The 14,539-nt window shown below is 45.6% G+C and overlaps 1 non-coding gene across 1 annotated transcript; it reads right to left on the minus strand.

The window, feature by feature from the left end:
• Window positions 1-3,446: 3,446 nt before the first annotated feature.
• Window positions 3,447-3,610, minus strand: LOC138517228 (U1 spliceosomal RNA). The gene has a single exon (XR_011282440.1). It is a non-coding gene; the product is annotated as a U1 spliceosomal RNA (small nuclear RNA).
• Window positions 3,611-14,539: the final 10,929 nt, after the last annotated feature.

A 14,539-nucleotide genomic window follows, 5' to 3' on the forward strand; every position in this document is an offset into this window, starting at 1 on the left:
AAGGACATAAATGAGAAAGTGCTTCTGCAAAACGAGTACAGGGAAATTCAGCAAAGTATGTAGATACACAAAGCACCTGTGTCATTCCTCTGAGTACAATTCGAACTCAAGGAAGGGAACCCACTGTGATTATGTTAAAATAAGTGAATTACACTGACTTACAATGAGTAACTATTTGAGAAGTAGACAGACTGGGTAAAAAAAGCATATTTCCACATATCATTTACAGAGTGATTGTTGTGCTATGTTCCTATATATGTGACAGCATAAACCCTAACGTGCAAGACAGTGATGGCAACACATCTCAGTGGGTTGAGGGCCTGCTGCAGAGATGGGCATGTTTTCTAAGTCACTAGTTTGAATCTTATTTGGCCCTGGCATTATGAACAAAACAACGTCCCAGAGGGTGTTCAACCTACCAGTGCTTTGAGGTCATACCAATGATATATAGAGCGCTATATAAATGCCAAATAACATAACATGTCAAGTAATCATAACACCCATCAATGGCATGCAGAGACCATAACAGCACGGGGCCTGCTTAGCATGGGCACACATTCTGGCCCTATATTAAAGGCTTATGTACTACAAACTGCTATCTACTAGCTCCAACCCCTATGCTCAGGGGTATCAAAGAAAGGCAGATCCCAGTTTACTGGGTTATAGCCTCTCGTCAGGGGCATTGCTTCATCAGAAACATTTGGGGTGTAATTATGATGAGCCTTCAGAACTAGCAATGTGAGGAATGGACAGGACATGGATGGTTTAGCCACGTGGCCGTAGGCTGCATGCTACATAACGTGACTAAGAATATTTTCAAGGCCGGTTTATCTAGTAATATTGACAAAGTACTTCCAACGTTAGTTATCTAACATCACTCCTTCATTTCCACTAATTTCTGAATAATATGCAGAAATACAGCTGCTTTGTTGTTAAGTGCCACATTTAAAATATTCTGCCAGCCCTGGTGTTTTTACTCAGGACATTCGGTTCTTTTACACAACATGTGCGCCTCATTATGAGTTCAGTGTTATACGGTAAAAGTGTCGGTAACGGAATCCCAACACTTTTACTGCCAAATTAGGAGTTGGCGCTAATTCCGCTGGTGGAAATGGCACGGAATGTGGTGGCGGTAACAATAGCTCCGCTGATGCTGGGAGGAATTATCGCCTGAAACTCATTTACGTCGGTAATTACACCGGAAGGAATTACTGTTATCACCAATGGTGTGTGTTTATTCCCGCCTACTTGCAATACAGTGGTAATTCCTCCGGACAACACAACCGTACCGCTAATTCTGCCTCGCTGTATTACAGCCCACCTTGTGTCTTTTATTTTTTACATTATTAATGCATGACTACAAGCAGCAGATTTGCCTGATGACGTGGGTCTGAAAGCCAGGACTGATGGAATATGACTCCGGGCAGTCAAAAATATCTACAGGAATGGGACTCCTTCCTAATATAGCTTTAAGGATAGCCCTGGATTTTAATCAGCCATTGGCAATTTGGGACAAAAAATCAAAGCGCTTTTCTCTAAAAAGCTAAATGCAGCCTTTAGTCAGCAACTTTCCTACCACTACCTACTTTCTCTTTATGTCCTGTTATTTTAGGTTTAAAATATTTTATATTGCACCCATCACCACTGCAGTGGTCATACAGTGCATTGGCTTGTGGTGTTTTGTGTAGATCAGGCTTGTCCAACCTTTTTCAATGTGGGGCCGAAGCATTAACCTTTTGTCACCCAGTGGGCCGGCGAGCCAAAAGTCAACAACCTCACCCAAAGCAGTATATTGAAAAGCTATAGGGTGTGACCTTTGACGCAATAGCATCATGGGCAGTAATAGCCATGCAGTCCCAAAGATAGCTTTTGGTGTCGGGGGCAGTGATCAAAGGTTAGTTGCATGTGATTTCTTTCAGTGTGTATGTGTTAATATTTTTATGAAATAGTGGAGGCGACTGAGCGTAGCGAGGGAGCTATAAGGATCTAGGAAGGGCTTGGGGGGGTTCCCCACCAAGAATTTCTTTTCAAATATGGGGTTGAAATGGTGCATTTTACAGCAGACAAAGTAACCAAAAACCCATAAGTTTACAATCAGTTCTAAAGGGGAACATGAAAATTCCATGTCACCAACAGCAGACAAGAACATTTTACAACACAACACATGTTAATGATCAATGTGTCCACAGTGTAAGACAGCACTGTCATTCTCACTGATGTAACACATTGTCATGCTGGTTGTGCCCAGGGTGAGAAGGCAGGCCCTGACCCAGCCCCAGCCCTCTCGGAAGCCCTGAGCGTCTGCAGAGCTGCCTGTTCCACGTGTGGGGGGAAGCTCCGGCAGGCAGAGCCCAGCAGAATAGGCACATTGTAGCACAGTTCCTGTGTAATAGTGATTAGTTATCCACGGTAGTATAGCTCAGTGGCAACACGCTCATCTTGGAAGGAAGACGACGACACAAAGTAAACACAGGTTCAAATCCCGGGTCCGTGCTTAGAAACGTCTTCGTTATTGCACAAGTTGTACAAAAACAATTATAATGATAGAATAATCCATCCTCGTAAGAGATCATTTCTGTAATCTAAAGCTTGGTTTACTGTGAAGGACCTAGACACGACAGGGATAGGAACTAGATGTAGTTGGCGTGTGGTTATGTGATGGACTTGGGAGGTGCTCAAGCGGTCCCTAGTGGTGTGGAGATTTTTCCCCAGATTAGTTTGTAAGAATAGTATAGCTTTCATCAGGTCCTGCCCGTCTGAGATTTGCATAAATTCGGGCCTGGTCGCCAGCCAGGAGGCCCAGTCTGAATGCGAGCAGGCCTGGTGCAATGTGCCCACTTGTAGGCCCCAGACGGGTCCCTGGCCCTCCTGAGCTGACAGGTCACCACGCTTAACAAGAGCGTCTCAAGTGGGGTGCCCCCTAGCAGGACACGGCAATGCTGTGAAGGCAAGGCCTGACCAAGCCCGATCGGAGTTTGGATGGGGCCGGCGGCGGCAGCTGGTAGCCAGCCCCACCACCTCACCCTACCCCCATGAGCTGGCAGGGCCTTCTTAAGGTTGGAGGGCGTGAGCGCTAAAACAGAGCCAGGCAGGGTGGCTTCAAGAACAAAAGGGGCACCTGATATCATGGGGTGCACAAGTCTGGGGTTAGGCGCCTGTGCACTTCACCCCTCCAGTGAATGTTGGCCCTCTTTACTGCAGCAAAATTCTGCTACAAGACCAGGGGCTCTGTGCGCAACCAACCTACTCACACACGTGACTTTTTCTTCCTTTCACCAATACATCAGGGCTGTGGACCCCTGAGCTGCGCAGGGCTGTGGACCCCTGAGCTGCGCAGGGCTGGCCCTCTTGACTGCAGCAAAAGAAACTCTGCTACAAGACTAGGGGCTCTGCGCAAACAACCTGACTCGCACACGTAACTTTCTTTCACCAATACATCAGGGGAAAGCGCGAATGCAGGAATGCAGTCCCCCACTTCCAGAAATAATGCAGTTGAGTATCCCGCATTTGGGGACATCGAAGGGGTCAGCAAATCCGATGTGCAATGGATGAGCCTCATCATGGGAGATCTGCCTTTCTGATCACAGATTCTCCCCTGCCAGGTAAGTATGAGTTGCAAGCAAGAGGGCAGGGGTTGGGCCCATACCGGAAGCCGTGCTAAGCGAGGATGAGAAGGCATGCACTCACCCAGCCCTCCCGGAAGCCACGACTCCCACGACCCAGTGAATTTATTTATTTATGCAATGTTTGTCGGATACATGTACCCGACAAACATTGCATAAATAAATAAATCGGCCGGGTCCACGTATCCGACAAACATTCATTAATTAAATAAATTAACCGGGTCGTGGCTGGGGTCACCAGAGGCAGTTACAGTCCTCAGCCACGACCCGGTTAATTTATTTATTTATGCAATGTTTGTCGGATACAGGCACCGACAAACATTGCATAAATAAATAAATCTGCTGGGTCCACGTTTTTTTTTTCTTTTTGGCCACGCAACAGATATAACCCTAATCCTTTGTCTGTGCTCCTGAGCATTGCGGGCCACATAAAATGGCTTGGAGGGCCACATTGTGGCCCGCGGGCCGTATGCTGAACAACCTTGGTGTAGATGTATATATAGTTAGCTGGTTGTGGAGGACATACACATATATACACCCTAGCAGCTTGTCTCTGCTTTGTTTGTTTCTTTGCATTCTTGTATCTTTATTATGCTTATGCCTCTATGATATGATATGATCGGATATGATATTTAATTTGTATCACGCTCATACACAAGTGTTCCAGAGCGCGACAAGGCAAGGGACGGGAACAAGAGAGGGCAAAAACAACGATCTTACTAGGCCCAGTGACATTGAGTACGCGCAAGTGCAGGGTAGAGGAAAGGGGGAAAGTGCAGGGGGAGGGGAGGAGTGGAAAGTGCTGGACACAAGATAAAAACAGGTAGTGCAACCAGCAGGTGGCAAGTGCAAGGTTAAAGCGTAGACAAGGGGCATCTAATAAAGTGCAGGTAAGGGGACTGTAGGGTTGCAGATACAGACCTAAGTGCAGGGTTGCCAGGAGCCAGTGCGGGTGTGTAGCTGGGTGGGCAGGGACCTGGGCCCGAAAATCAGAGGGTAACCAGGTGCCAAAGCAGACAGATCAGCAGGGGAGAGGAAGAGCAAAGGCAGAAAGGCAAAGGCAGAAGCAAAGAGGAAGGTCTTGAGGTGCTTCCGGAACCGAAGATGGTTCTCCTCAAGTTTCAGAGAGGCAGGGAGGCTGTTCCAGAGGGAGGCCCCAGCCGAGGAAAGAGCCCACCCCCAACTCGTTGCTTGGAGAAGCGTGGACAATGCAAAGGGTCTTGAATTTAATCCTTGCAGCCACTGGGAGCCAATGAAGAGATTTCAGGGCTGGAGAGATACGATCCCATGGCTTGAGGCCAAGGAGAAGTCTCACAGTCTTGTTCTGGATGTGTTGCAGAGGGCGGAGAGAAGAAGCAGGCAGATTTAGAAAGAGGCTGTTGCAGTAGTCCAGCCTAGTGAGAGACAGAGCTCTAGAGACAGTGAGATTCTGGGGGAAGGAGAGGAAAGGAAGGTGTAGTTGGTAGTTTGACTTCTTAGAGTGTGGAGTCAAATGGGTATATAAAAGCAGTGCAATGGGTACCACAATGCATACAAGGCAGATCGCCCGTACTGGATGCACTCCTTGCATGTGACACTAGACAACTTGAGTTGTATGTTGTGCTTGCACTTCAAAGTGCAAGGCACAATTAAAATGATGCTGTGCTCTTTGATTGTGTAAGCCAAGAGATCTAACTATGCCCATAGCGGGTGTCAATGGTGCAGCCTTTGCTGTTTGTTCCACTGCTCTCTGGTGATCATATTTCTTCTTTTTGATCAGGCATGTGGAAATGCACATGAGCAAGCAGAACAGTGCAACCCATTGCATATAGAAATAATAATACAATGGGCCTCATTACGACCCTGGTGGGAAGCCGTGCCTGTAATACAGGCACGGCTGCCACCAGAGTTGTTTTTTTTCTGGCGTCCTGGAATGGGCAATTACCAAGGTATTACAGCCCCGGCGGACCCGGTAATTCCCCATTCCAGGGCGCTGGAAAAAATTCTTCCCCATGCCCATTCGAGCCCATTAGGGCTCAATGGGAATGGGGAAGCCGGATGCACCAGCACCATCTGTGAATGGTGCCAGTGCATCCGACGTGTTGTGCTCGCGGGTGCCTGTGTGCCCGCCAGGTCAGACCTGGCGGGCACACAGGCACCCGCGAGCACAACTCGTAGTCTTCCGGTCTGGGGACTACAGTACCAGCAAGCTTACAGGTACCATAGTTCCCGGACCGGCAGACTCGTAATGAGGCCCAATGACTCATAACCGTGGCATAGATTTGACCAATAGTAAGACGGGGACAGTTCTGTCTAGTCGATTAAGCATGGAGAGTGGCATGCCTGAGCACCTTGGGAAGTGTTGGATGGCTCAGTGAAAGCACTGCATGTCCCCGTTTCCCACTGTGGACAATATGAAATGGGGCAGAGTCATTAACGGGACACATGCACTATTTGATTGGTAACTACAAGCAGCCCAGGCACCGCATGGACAAATGCCAATATTCATGTCTGTTGTCAATTGGAAGGCCATGCACAGACCTGCCCAACGGACAAAGCAACATTTGCACTGTCTGCATTTGGCAAGCACGAGATACATTTATTTGCAAGTTATTGGAGATTCTATCCCTTTGGCAAATTAATGTTAGTGTTAAAGGTGGGTTGTTGGCCCATAATCTAAGACTTTAACACCCAACCATGATCGGACATCCTGCTTAATTCAATCAGCAGGTGTTCCTGTCTAGAGTGGTAGAGTGGTAAATTGACCAAATTATCAACCATGTGGGCAGATCCAGGGTGGTCTGATTGTTACTTTCTGCCCATACGCATCTCGAGGTTCCATTTGTGAAGTTGCATAGTGGTGTGCGCGTGCATATTGTAAATTGGCAGAAGAACATATGCAATTGACCAGAACATACAATGAAGCACATACTGTGCGCAATTGCTTATATTTCCAGATCCGGCTAAAATGCTCCATGAAATGGTCTGGTGCCCTCTACAAAGAGCTGCCCTGCAGCCAGATGGGACTTATTTGAAATTCCCTATTTCCGGTGCTAACATTGGACAAAAACATGTGCCACATGATAAACACGTTTTATTGATTTAGGGAATGCAATCAGGCACTTGTTCTTTGTGTAAACAGTGGTGGGCACAATGTCATTGCGGTATAATTGCGCTATCTCACAGGAGTGTCAGCAATTAAAATTATCGTGATATTTGTGCAGTCATTTAAAGTGTATTGTTTTCGTACATTTCAACGTTGCATGGTTAAAATTGCTGAACAATTTCAAATGTCCTTGCAATGTTCCAGTGTCTTTTTGTCTTGGGAAAGAAACGTTGTTTCTTAAGGACGCAACATTTTTAACTGATGCTCCATGGTGATGCTCAATGAGGTTTTGTGACCCTTCCCACATTGCTAATGAGGTTTTAGTCTCCAAAGCCTCGTTAATCTGCATTTATTGTCTGACATTATATTTCAGTGTACATTTCCAATGTACTCCCTTTTTCATGTTAGTATGAGGTGTTTTGTGCGTACATCATATGTGACTTACCAGCAAGAAATGCGAGTACAGCTTATATGGGTCATTTAAATAACTTCTTTTATGTATTTTATACTGCCTTGCACAAACCTCCAGCATTGCCCTGCCACACAATACCCACACTAGAATTACATTGCCAACATTGCTCTGGTGGAAGGGTGTGGGGATACCAACTATTTTTGATGACTTAACTTATACCGCACACCGTTACCATTGGTATGGTCTCCTGGCGCTCACGTGGCTCTGCAAGAAAGAAGGTGGAGTGGGTTAGTGAAGGAAGAGTGACCTGAAAAGCGGCAGGACAAGGCTTGCAAAAAGATCAGCATGGTCATTGGGACAAGAAAAACTGACGATTTCTCCTAGTGTGAAACACCTTGGAATGACGATCAGCTCCTGTCTTAACGACGACCCGTGGATAACTGAGACAAAACGGAAATGCAATTGGCATGTCAAGCGCTGGTGATAAATAATAGATATGGGAAATTTTCTCTGAAGGCGGTTTTGCGATTCTACGAACAAAAGGTTATACCTATACTAACATATGGGGCAGAAAACGCATTGGGCTGCACATGGGAGGTATGGTCCACGCTTGAGAATATCTTTTGGACCAAAGTTCTCAACCTACCAAAAGGAATAGCAACGACATGCATAAGATATGAACTATCACTAATTTCAATCCATGCGAGAGTTTGTTGGAACTTGTTATCACTCTATCGCAAAACATAAACATGCGAACGAATTCCGCAATTTGAAGTTTTTCATGGGGCCACCTCCTCTGGAACAGATGTCCTGTCAATGTGGTTGAAACGTTGCGAAACCCTAATGACTAAGTACGATATTCAGTCTGAGGTACTCCAAGGTAATCCGAATGCAGCAAAAATAAAAATCTGGCGTGCGGATTGGGATTTAACATGCTCCAAAAGATTGTCCTCTAAATCAATGTGTGAGGCCCCACCCGAAGCTCGGGCGTATAACAGCATACAAAAATACATCAAATTATTCCCCGATCCGAATGCCCGAAGGCTGTTCATGCGTTTTAGACTGAACGGGTTTAAGACCAAAGAGCGGTTACGGGCCTGGTCAACATATGTAAACTTGAATCCGAAGTGTCGTTGTTGTTTACAAGAACCTGAAACATTGAAACACTTGGTGTTATTCTGCGGCGGTCTACGAACGGAAAGAACTCGGTCATCTGGGCCTCTGGAGTGATTCCCATCCGTCTCTTGATGCTGAAGAGTGGTGGCAACAAATGTTTAATGGGAGAGACAGGAAACTAGTCTTGCCATTAACACATTTCTTAGCGATAATTGAAAACCGATTGGTAGTCCCAAGTGTACCTGCAAATAAGTGAGGAAGTGAAACACCTTTTGGCCTCTTGGGTAATCTTAAAATCTTAAAGTCGAGTCTACGGCAAAGTAGGAATAGCTAAATACTCACTTACATGGACGAGTTGGACTCAGTGAAAAGGAGGTTTGTAAAGAGACGGACTGAAGTGAAATGAATGAATGTTTTGTTTTGTGAATGTTTTGTGTATTTTAAAGGTTTGAATGTAAACCAATCAAATTATTTAAAAAAAAAAAAAAAAAAGAGTGATACGATAGGTCCAGATGCAGGAGAAACTTGCGTCTATGCGTGTTGGCTTACTGACGAGTTGATTGCGTGCACTGGTTTGTTGTATCCTTGATATGTAGCTTGGCTGGTAGTTAGATTGTGCGCAATGGCTCGTTGTATCCGTAGGGGAAAGGTCCAGTGTCTGGGATGTTTGTTGCATGCAAGTGTTTGTTATGTTGGGTGAGTGTTATCTGTGTCTCGTGTGTAGTTTGGCTGGTGTTTTTGATTGCGCGCACTGGCATGTAGTATCTGCAGTGGAAAGGCCCAGTGTATGGATTGTTTGTTGCGTGCCAGTGCTAGTTATGTTGGTATGTTGGCTGTGTGTTTGTGTGTAGCTTGGCTAGCCCATAAGGTGTGTATAGTACTTGGGAGGTATGTTGGAGGGGAACAGGAGCAGAGCAGGCTGGTTAGTACATTGGCTACTCTCAAAGTTCTTCCAAGTATGTCCTCAGAGCTATCCAGCAACATCACAATGGTGCCCTCCAATTCTTCCAAGTGCAATACAATGGCCACGCCCACAACCCTTCCAAGCTCAGCACACTAACCACTTTTTTAAAATGATTGCTTAAATCGCAGACCTAGCTTGAGAGTAGGGGAGCGCTGTATAGAGTGTGTGTAGCCCGCATTTGGGTTCATATCTTTTTAATAGTGGCGCAGTACTGTGAGGTCTGTGCGTCTCTATGTGTGTTCATTGGAATTAGTCCTTGGTCAGGTGTTGTTGAAAGAGCCATGTTTTGAGAGATTTGCAAAATTGGAGAATTGTGGGGGCATTCTGAGTCAACAGCAGGATCGAGTTCCAGAGGGTGAGTGCATGGCAAAAGAAGGATTGCTTGTGGGTCTTCTCTTTGTGGACGAGTTGTGATTCAAGCCAGTTGGTCAATTTGCTGCGTGATGAGCATGTGCCACCAGATATGTAGAGCTTAGCCGCCAGGTACGCTGGTGTGCTACTCATGACTGCTTGGTAGATGATACATGCAGTCTTGTACAGTATCCTCCCTCTGAGTGGAAGCCAATGTATTTTGTGTAGGAGGGGGAAATTCAGTAAAATATCTATGCTCCCGTAAAGAGATTTGGTGCAGCGTGGTGTACTGCTTTAAGGGGAGCCAAGTGATCAGCTGTGAGCCCTGCCAGGAGAGCATTTCCCCCATTGATGTGTGAGACCACAAGCATCTGCAACATGGTCCGGAAGTCCTGCAGCGAGTTGAAAGGTTTGATTTTTCGAAGAGTAGAGATTCTGAGCCAGGCTATTAGGGCCTTCTTGGCTATGTGTTTCCGGAAGGACACATTGCTGTCAATGGTGAAGCCTAAGGATTATGCTGAGTCTGAGAGTTGTGGATCAAATCCTTCTAGTGCATACCATTGATCCATTGTTGGACAAGTTGTCTTTCAGCGGGCGGACCGATGAGGACAAATTCAGTCTTGGATGGGTTTAGTTTGAGTTAGGCAGTCGACATCCAGGACTGGATGATGGCTAGTAATGAATGATGTTCGACATGCTATTTACTCTAATGTACAACTGAGGATCGTCTGCGTATTGGTGGATGGCTATATTGGGTTATTTGAGGATAGTGCCCAGAGGCTCCATGTAAAGGTTAAAAAGGATTGGTAAGAGGATGGAGCCCTGGGGGACTATGCAGGAGATCTGGATCCGGTTAGAACGCAACGGGTTCATCTGAACAGCCTGATGTCTGCCTGAGAGGTAGAAGGTAAACTAATTCAGGACAGTGCCAGAGAATCCCATCCTGTCAGCAAGGAGGGAGAGAAGGATGTGGTGGTCGACAGAGTTGAATGCAGCCGAGAGGTCAAGGAGGACGAGGAAGCATGAGTTGCCCTTTTTTTTATTTATTCATTTCGCGCCAAAGCTTGCAGGCATATAGGCATACACAAACACAGAGTAAGAACAAAACACAAAAAACAGGGGGCATATACATACATCGTAAAAACCAGGTTAAAATAAATTATTTAGGATATGGGGTATCAAATCCCAACTTTTCAGTCCAAGACTATATCATAAAACAATCTTAATCTTAGAGTCCAAAGGACCACATATCTTAGAACGGCTCAAAAAAGCGTGGAGGCTACTGAGGCCACAACCTATAATAATACGATCACCATTGTCCTCTGCAGACCAACGCTCAACTTGAGTCCTACAAAGGAATCGCAGGTCCTGCATTCAAATACACCCAGTGCCCGTTTTTGATTGTAGTCAATGGAAAACCTTGCTTTTTAAAGACTGTCTTGATTCCCATTGCTCAGCTTTATTTACATTGGTTAGGATAAAGTTTCTAGAATCCATGATACAACTTCTCAGGTTAGGCTCCAGAATCTCAGGCATATTCTCCTTCTTGATAAGTGAGGCATTCTTAGTTGACAAAGCCATAGGCTTACCTGTAGAATTCCCCAAACTCCTATTTCTAATAGACCATGATTTCCTAACACACTCAGGGTTTAAAGAGTCTATAGAGTCAGTATCCATCACAGTTACTTGGGGAGCACAGTTTTCACTACATCCCCGGCAGAGGCCGCAAGGTCAGTCCCATTTGTTTGACAAGCTACACACATCCTGTGAGGACAAGTCTGACTAACAATTCCCATTAGCTTGACATGATTTGGAGATGCTGGCTGTCTCGATGCTACACTTTGGGTGGAACCCTGATTGATAGTCATTTAGGAGGTGGAGTTGTTAGATTCTGGCAAGTAGTTGTGTAGCAACTACTTTTTCCAGGATCTTGCCAATAGATGAGAGGTTCACAATGGTCCTGTAGTTGGCCAGGTCATCTGGGGTTGTTTTTTCAAAAGAAGTCGTTTCAGACCAGTCTTGAGGGTGTCTGGGAATGATCCTGCTGTGAGGGAGGCATTGATGATGCTGAGGAGCACATTGAGTGCCTGGCCCAAGAATTGTTTAAAGACGAAGGCTGGAACTATATTGACAGAGTAAGAAGTAGGTTTGATGGAGGCAATAATTTATAGGAGATCAGGAGGAAGAGAGGAGAGAATTCGGTCCAGAGGGGCAGTGTGCATGCCGGGGTGCAGAACATGATAATGCTGTGCGAGGTTGATTCAATGGTCTCTCAGATTTTGTCTATTTGTTCAATAAAAAATGTGTTTTTCCAAATTTTTCCTGAGTTGCTGGTAACTTGGGTTCCGGTGAGGGTTTGTTACAATGCTGTACTACTCCAATCCTATGGTTTATGTACAGAGATTTGAGGTTAGTGAGGTGTCCCGAGTTATGGTTTTTGCGATAAGGTTTCTCTTGGACTCTGATTGAGTGTTTGTTGGAGCCTAATTCGGGGGTGTATCATGGGGCAGATGGTTTGGTCTTAGCCCAGCTGGATTTTAGGGGGGCATGAGTGTACAGCAGTTTCATAGCAGAGTTTCTGAATAATTCCAGGAGGCCCAAGGCATTTCCTGTGGTGGAGAAGTCTGCAAAGTTTGCTTCTAGCTCATGAACTTCCGGGGCACCAGTGGTCCAGGGATAAATATCGGTTTCTAAGCCATCATTCAGTCTCACACCTCTAGTACACCAGAAGGGATCCGAACAGATTGGAAACACACGCAAATTAAAACCTACTTGTCCAATTTTGGTAATGTGGACGGAATGGCAGGCTTATCTCCGAAAGGTCATGGATCGTTGGTTAGTTGCAACACAGCGAAAATACAATTATTACCCAATGATAAAAGGGACTGTCCAGTCAAGGTTGTATACAATTATCTACTTTATTATTATCACAACAGACAGTTCTGGCACACTTCAAAATGCAACCCACCTTGTAAAGGAGTCCCTGTAGGGATGTGGCCCAATGCAAAATCACAGGATCTCTCCCCTTGCATGGCCATTAACCATCAAAGAGGCCGGTGGCCTGTCTGGATCGTGGGGTTTCAGCTTCTTTACAGCCCACACGACTGCATAAGCCTCTTTTTCAATAACAGCCCAGTTCCTTTCCCTTTTTATCAATCGCCTGCTAATGTAGGCGACAGTTTGCTCTACCCTTTGAGAGTTCAGCTGAGCTAACACTGCTCCAATCCCAAAATCACAGGCGTCTGTCTGGATAATGAACATTTTCTTGGAGGTTAGATCATTCAGCGGCATGGCAATGGTCTCATACCCCTTGGTGAATGATCAGTAGTACCCAGTGAGACCTAGAAAGCCTCTCACCTGTATTTGTGTGGTGGGGATGTCCCAATCCTGCACAGCCTGTAATTCCACCGACCACCAGGTGGCCTAGGTAAGTCACTATGCCCTGAACTGTCTGGCACTTTGTGGCCTTGATAGTCAGACCTGCATTCTGCAGCACCTGAAGCACTTGTTTCATTTGGGATACGTGACCCTCCCAGGTGTGGCTGAACACAGCAATGTCATTTAAATAGGCAACATTGACGTTTTTCAGCTCATGCAAAACCTGGTTAACCATCTGCTGAAAAGTGGCAGGGGCATTCTTCAATCCGAAGGGCATCACAGTGAACTGATAAGGTCCTTCAGGGGTTGATAATGCTAATCTCTCTCTCGCTCCATCTGTCAAGTCGACCTGCCAGTACCCCGCCATGAGGTCAAAGGTACTCATGTACTTGGCAGCGCCGAGTTTGTCAATGAGCTCATCTGCCCGAGGAATGGGGTATGCATCTGTGTTCATGACAGAATTGAGCCCCATGAAGTCCACACAAAAGTGAACTTCAGTCTTCCCACCATTGGTCTTTTTAGGGACATGAACCACTGGGCTAGCCCAGGGGCTGTGGGATGGCTCTACCACTCCTAGACCAGCGTTTGGTACTATGTGGAAATAATTTTAACCCACCTAGGAGTTCACCACCTAAACTGGTTTCAGCTCCACAGTCAACCTAGATCTACTAGTTTGAATTTCTCTCCAAAGACAAATTGCACAGATATGAACACATCCGTACTTTAGATTAATACTAGGGGGTGTGTGTACAACAATGCAGATTACTGTTCATTTTGTGCAAATACTGTTTCTTTGGTTGTTACTTTGCAACAATGTGAATATGATGTAATATTTACTCCACAAAGTAATACTAACACACTTCTGATGCATACATTATGATGTGTTTTTTTATGTAAAGAATCATAGTACCCATATTCTGTTCATTTACTGTATTATGAATATGTGCAATACTAATCCAGTCCTAGGGTCTGGTTTTGATGAATAAAAGCAACATGTTTTGAGCACGAAAGCAATGGCTCAAGGTAGATATTTGGAATTTATATCCAGAATAAAATAACCATTGTATTTGGATACTCAGCTTACTTTTTGAAGCACCATTAGAAAACAACAACCTGATATAGTACAATAGAACACTCTAAGTGAGACTAGAGTTAGAAGCATTTGCATGTGGCTGGAGCCCCCTCCTTTTGTTACCTATTCTACCACTCCTAAAGACAACATCTTGGAAACGTCCTCCTTGATGGTGTCCCTGACTTTATCAGGGAGCTGGTGAATCCTACTCTTACCCAGCTTACTGTCTCCAGTGTCCACATCATGGGTGCACCAATCTGCACAACCTGTAGTCAGCGAAAAACAGACTGGCAAACTGTCCATGTAACCAGCAGCAGTCTGTCAGTTGCTGTTCTGACAGGTCTGTTGCAAGGTTTACACCTTCAACTGACCCATCTGTGGCTTCAGTATGCAGGAGTTCTGGGAGGGGATCGGTCTCCTCCTCAGTCTCTCCATCAGTCACTAATGCCAGGACCAAGTCATCCCGGCTAAAATGGGGTTTTAGGGGGGCGTAGCTAACCACGGGATGTGAAAGACGTAGGTCTTCTCGGCTCCCGTG

Source organism: Ambystoma mexicanum, chromosome 6q (genome assembly GCF_040938575.1).
Source record: "Ambystoma mexicanum isolate Mex_15411 chromosome 6q, UKY_AmexF1_1, whole genome shotgun sequence".
Lineage (NCBI taxonomy): Eukaryota > Metazoa > Chordata > Amphibia > Caudata > Ambystomatidae > Ambystoma > Ambystoma mexicanum.